General features: G+C 44.2%; 1 protein-coding gene across 6 annotated transcripts in view; it reads right to left on the reverse strand.

Annotated features, from left to right (window-relative positions):
- The window catches only part of CHL1 (cell adhesion molecule L1 like), a 225,124-nt gene extending 221,574 nt beyond the window's left edge, over nt 1-3,550 (reverse strand). For 2 of the 6 annotated variants that reach the window (XM_059879495.1, XM_010817612.4), the window contains exon 1: nt 3,031-3,112. The gene's annotated coding sequence lies outside the window, so the exon portion shown is untranslated. Of the gene's footprint in view, nt 1-2,308; nt 2,514-3,026; nt 3,113-3,406 lie in introns of those variants that run through there. The other 4 variants (XM_024982443.2, XM_010817611.4, XM_005222632.5 and 1 more) reach the window with 4 other exon arrangements.
- Between the last annotated feature and the right edge of the window lie 2,450 nt (nt 3,551-6,000).

Consider the following 6,000-nt stretch of genomic DNA (forward strand, 5'->3'; position numbering starts at 1 on the left):
AAAATAACAAGGAACACTGATTGAATCAAATAATACAGTACATCACTGAAAATAGCCTTGGTATAGAGATACATTGTTTCTCTAGATTATACCTTAGCATGTCAATTAGCTCCCCAAATCTGGATTTGTCATGATTTTTTACTGTTACCCTTTGTCTTCAGCCTAACTTCAGCTTTCCATGTGCAAAATCTAAGATTGACTTTTTAGATTTTAGATTTTTTTTTAGGGAAAATATAAATAGTAAAAAGCTAAATTTTGTTTCTAAAACGTATTAGACTCTATGGCACTGCTGGCTGTCATAAATCAAAGGGCAAAATAATTTCCAATAAATGGAACATTTAATGCCAATGCTCCTGGGAAAGAATATGTAAATGATCACATGAATTTCAGGCAAGCTGTCACAGTAATTCCTCAAGGTACCCTTTAAAGATGACATATTCACTGTGAAGAAGGGGGCATTGGTTGTCTTGCAAAAGTCAAACTTGAAGCAATACTCTACTATATGAACTGATACAGGGCTTCCTGACATTCATTTCTTCAAATCTGATGCCATTAGCCACCCTCTATTACTTAATTTTCTTTTATGAGATAAAAATTGGTAGAATCTCAAATCTGCCTTAAATCATTACTTTTACTTAGATCTCCCCATAAAAAATGAGTCTGTCTAAAATATTTTGAAAAGCAAATTTGGGTCAAACAACCTTCAGTCTTCAAAGATTTCAGAAGCTAATTATAAAAACCAAGCTCCAATCCAGCAAATATTTTCCTAGGTGAGGTCTATTTTGTAAATGTCATAAGGAGCTTTATGATGGTGACATCTGTCTGGTTTCACTTGCTTCAGAGCCATCAAAATATGTCAATATTCTAAAAAGCAAGTAATTTTTAAATGAATTTAATACTAGTTCATTTAATGACATGAATTCACTTTAAGGTAATAAATATATTATGTGCAATATCAAATTCTAGCAGACCTGTAATTAGGTAAAGGGGATATATAACTTACTCATTACTGGATATGTTGGAGCACCTGTACAACCAAGAGCAGTAATAAACATCCATAGCCTTTTCTTTAAAGGAAAGGACCCATAAGGTGCAACAGAGAACAATCTGGAAAACATACATTAATCATCACAGTCCCAAACTTCTGCAGTGAAGAGTAGAAACATGCCTGGAAAGAGATTTTAATGAACTGTCCTAGCCAGTATTCTTACTTGCCCAGAAATAACTATTTGTTTCCATTTATTCACTGACAATATTCAAGAGTTTGTGAGAAATGGTTATACACTATGTGCTCTGCCATTACTGGAGGGACATCCACAGCAGTACTTTTAAGGCCATAAAATAGAAATCTCCATTAACCAAGTTAAATTTTGAAAGTCACAGGGTGATCCATCCTAAAAATAATGAAATTAAGACAAAGCCAACTGCAACATTAGCAGATGAGAGAGGAAACATTTTTACACAAAAAGCAGTAAAGTCAACAATCTTTTGTTCTCTTATTACTAAAAGTTTCCCTAAATAGCTTTCTAAGCTTCTTTCTCCAACCCGGTTGGTTAATTTATGTCTTCCAATCTTCTGGAAATCAAAGCTTTGTAGAAGATGAACTGGACAGTAATACTAATGTCAATCGACGGTCTCCAAAATTAGAAATCAGTATTTTGCCTTCAGTAAAAACGCAGAGAAAAGAGAAGACGCCCTATCTACTTAAATTGAGGATTAATTTATAGTAACAGAAACGGGGTCAGCAACCATAACTTTAGTGTTGATTACACAGCAGACGCTGAGCTAAACTGTTTACTGGAATTATCTTACTCCACTTGCTCAAAAACCAGAAAAGGAAGGTATTGATACTATCCCTATTATTTAAAAGGGGAAACTGAGGCATGGGGTAAACGACTCGTCCAAAACCACACATCTCAGACCTATGAACCCACGTAAGCGCGGCGAGAGACTCTGCCTTGCACGAGCCCAGGTGGCTCACCAGTTGCCCACCTCCGCGCGCACGCGCATACGTGCCCCCCACCTCGGGCGTTCCGTGAGCGCGCCATCGCGCACGCGCATGCCCTGGCACCACTTGCCAGCTCTGGGGGCTCTTTGGGAGCCCCCCACCCACCCCGGCGGAGCTAACTCCGGCGCCACTCGCGTTTGGCTGAACCTGAGTCTTTCTCCGCGCCTTGTCGCCCTGCTGTGTCACTACACACCTGCCTTCAGTAGCTCAACTCCTACCCCTTCGCCGCCCGCCCTTCGGCTGACAGCCTGACCACCCAACCCCGCGCTCGCCCCAGGATGCGACTCGGGGTGTGGGTACCTGAGCCCTCGAGGTGGCGGCTTCTTCAGCCCCTGGCTTTTGGCAGGAATTCCTCAGTCCTGCTCCCGGATGAGAAAGTGAGGCTCGCAGTGAGCAAGAGGAGTGGGAATGAAGGGGCTGGCTGGCGTTCCCCAGCCTCCCGGCTCCAGTCCTTGCTCTCCAGATTAATCACTTTCTCCCTGCTCCCCCCAACCCCCACGCACACTCTCACTCAAAAAAAGAAGGGAGGGAGAAAGGCACAAAGAGGAAGAAGGGACCATCCGTGACTGGCATCTCTAGCTCCCCCAGCTCCGCTACCAGGGAGCCATGGCAACCACGCCCCCGACCTGCCCCCTCATCCCCTCGGTGGTCTGGGGAGGTGGAGCCCCTAACCTTCCCGGTTTTCTCGTCCCCAACCCCCGCCCCACCAACCCAGGTGTCCAAAACCTCCCTTTTCAAGCTGACGGCGCGTATCAAACCTCACTGGCATGTGTAATCATCCCCTGAGAATGGGAGCAAGACAGTGGGGCGGCTGTGTTGGCGAAAGAGAACTGAGCCCTACGACCCAAGAGATGGTAGGGGGCAGGAAGGAGTCATGCCAGGACTAACCTTCAAACCCAGCTGGACTTAGCAGCCCCCACCCGGGTGAGGCTGGAATCTCCAGGAGGGTCTGGAATCCCCTCCAGAGAGACGCAAGAGATGCAGGTAAGGGAGGCTGGAGAAAAGACAGTCAACCTACCTACCCATGACCAGGAGGAGAAAGTGGGAGCTGGAGGATTCGAGGAGCCGCTTTACTCCGTCCGACCGACCAGAACCTCCTGAATCCAGCCTCAGCCACCAGGGGGCGGGGCTGGGAAAGGGGGTGTCTCTAACTGGCCGAAGGCTGAGGGAACCTCGGACCACCCTACTTTGTGCAATGACGGAGCCCTGACTATGCACCATCACCGACCCACCATGGGTTGACTCCCTCCCCGCTGGAGCAACCCATTATCCTCCTTCGGTCTCGCTCAGAGTTGGGGAACTCCCCGGGGCTAACAAGACATAAGCACATTAACCACTGCCCCCACCCCCTACCCCCGGCACACCTGAGTCGCCCCCAGTACCAGATCCTTTCTGTACCTTCCTTCGAGGAAACCGCTCCTTCAAGCTGGCTTGGAGCGGGAGAAGGGCGTGGAAGTCCAGCAGCTCCGGCGGATGCACGGGAGTTTCTCGCCGGCAGCTCCCAGCCGATCTGCACGCGGGTCTGCCCGCGGAGAGGCTGCCGCGCCCCTCCCACCGCCGGCAGTGGCCGCGAGGACGCGGACCTGTTCTGGCTTGCTCTCGGATCCACACCCTCCCCGCAGAGGGAGGCTCGCGCAGCTCCTCTCTGCGGTGGTTCTGCCCACCCACCCCACACCCACGCCGCTTATTCCCCCTCCCTTTCCTCGCTCCCTTGGGACAGCGAGAGTTACAGGCTTAAGACTTTTATTTCACGGTGAAAAGCAAGGGACGAAGCCCAAACTTTGTTCGCCATTTTCTACGTCTATGGTTAAAAGAGGTAGGATCGTTGCCCCTTTTATCTACAAAAGAGAAATTTTAAAGTCCGTCTGCCTCCTGATAGCTCCACTCCGTACGTATTCCAGACACAGGTCGCCAGTCTGGTTTTCTCCCAGAGCTGCATGTTGGAGGGGTGTGGTGCCATGGACCTATTTAATTTTTTTGTTTGTTTGTTTTCCTTTTTGCTCTCATTACTCATTTAGAGGCGTGATGAGGCTTGCTATTTAATTCACAAATGATGCTACTTCCGCAAACTGGCAAATTATTGGTATTTGAATGTATGCACCTTCTTCTATTATCATTTTTTAATCGTCCTATTGACTTATGATCAATAATTTTATCATATTGTTCCCTAACATTTTTTCCTACTTATTCTGTATTAATTCACTAATGAATTAATCAATTATAAAATAGAAAAAAGTCTTGGGTGCTTATTTCCACTACAAAAGGCCACTTCTGTTGCCTTAGCAATTCCCCCCAAAAATGCAATTTTTATTTGAAGATTCCAAAATTAATCTGGGAAAGTTACAATCTTTGCAGTATAAAGTGATTTTTATACCCGTTTCATTTTTTCCCTCACCATAATCATATTTTCCAAAAATTTCACACAGTTCCACTTTTTAAAAAATTTTGTTGAATTTAAGTTCTCTTTGATGGTTAGAGAATCATTGACTTCTAAGTTTTACTCTACTAAGGCAGTGAGATTGACCTTACAGTCTGGTTTTGTCCATTGAACAATGAGGGCATTTAGAGATGTGAGCCCCCCTCAGAGTTGGATGCCGCTATAGTGAGCAGCACCGGGAAGGCAACTCAGGATTCTGCTTCAGAAGCAACTGAATAAAATATTTTGAAAATGAACAAATGGACTTTTAAATTTTAATAATTGCTAACCTTGGAGCCCCAATTCTGTCAGTTCATGTGTGGGCATGGCTCTTACTGACTGTGTGGCAAATTGCGAATGCAAGTGAGGGCAGGATATATCCTGAGTTTAAACTGAACTGCTGGAGTAATTTCTTTGCCTGAGGCATCATTATTCACATGGCATGTTTTCTAAAGTAGAAACAAAGATAGAATATTGAATAAAATTCCAAAAGGGAAAGTACTATATTTGTAAGAAAACATTTCAGAGGTCAAGAAGACACAAAGCTAAGTTGATCTCCTGAATATATCACCTTCTTGTAAGCATCTGCTGAGCAGAAGACTCAGAACTCCATCCTGGTCAAACCAACAGTGTACTGAAACCTTTTGCTCTTCTTTGCTTTATGGTATGTTTGCTTGACATTTGGATCCCTATTTTAAAAAACAAATGTTTGTTCAGCACCTACTAATTATCAGTCATTGTTCTAGGAGCCAGGGTACAGTGGAAAATTCAACAGGCAAGGCTAGTTACTTGTTTTTAAATTAACTACCCAAAGATATATAAGAGAATAGCAAGGCATGATACCTGAAACAAGAAGATGATAAGTCAGTTCTTAAACATGAGTTTTTCTTGAAAGGGGAAAAAACATGATTCTGCATGTAAATCAGGAAATAGCCCAAGAGTAAACCTGTGGCTTAAAGACAAACATTAAGTCCTCATGTACACTAAAAACTTTACCCCAGGCAAGTACATTTTAAGAAAGAAGCAAGGGACAGAAGGAAAAGGTAGGCTAGGGAAAAGGAAGGAAAGGAGGGAGGAAGGGAGACAGACAAATGATTAACCAAGAAAGGAAAATAGAATTTGAGAGAAAGAAAGTATTTTATCCAACTAAAGGAAGTTTGTTTGTTTTTTAAGGAATTCAAAATGGAGGCAGTGACTTAAACTTCCACATCCAAGAAACACTTCATAGTTATTACCTCCAAGGGTAATTTCATATTTTTAATACATCGTCAAGGACAGGCAACCAATTCAGGTTTTCCCATCCCAAGAAACTTACAGATCTATTGCCTCTGCTTCTAGAAAGACTGGAACCTGACACCAGAAGGCAGCCTTCAGCCTGAATGGATGTTTGCTGAAGATACCTTCTGCTGCTGCTCTGAAATCCTCTCTTGGCTCCCATTCTCCGGTCTGACACTCTATTCAGCACGTTTCTCACTCTACAAACAATCCTTATCTATCAGCCGTCACACCTTTGCATGTGGGTTCTGGAGAAAGACTGGATACTTATGTCACATGAAAATGTGATTGCCTTAGCCTT

The sequence above is a fragment of the Bos taurus genome, chromosome 22 (genome assembly GCF_002263795.3).
Source record: "Bos taurus isolate L1 Dominette 01449 registration number 42190680 breed Hereford chromosome 22, ARS-UCD2.0, whole genome shotgun sequence".
Taxonomy (NCBI): domain Eukaryota; kingdom Metazoa; phylum Chordata; class Mammalia; order Artiodactyla; family Bovidae; genus Bos; species Bos taurus.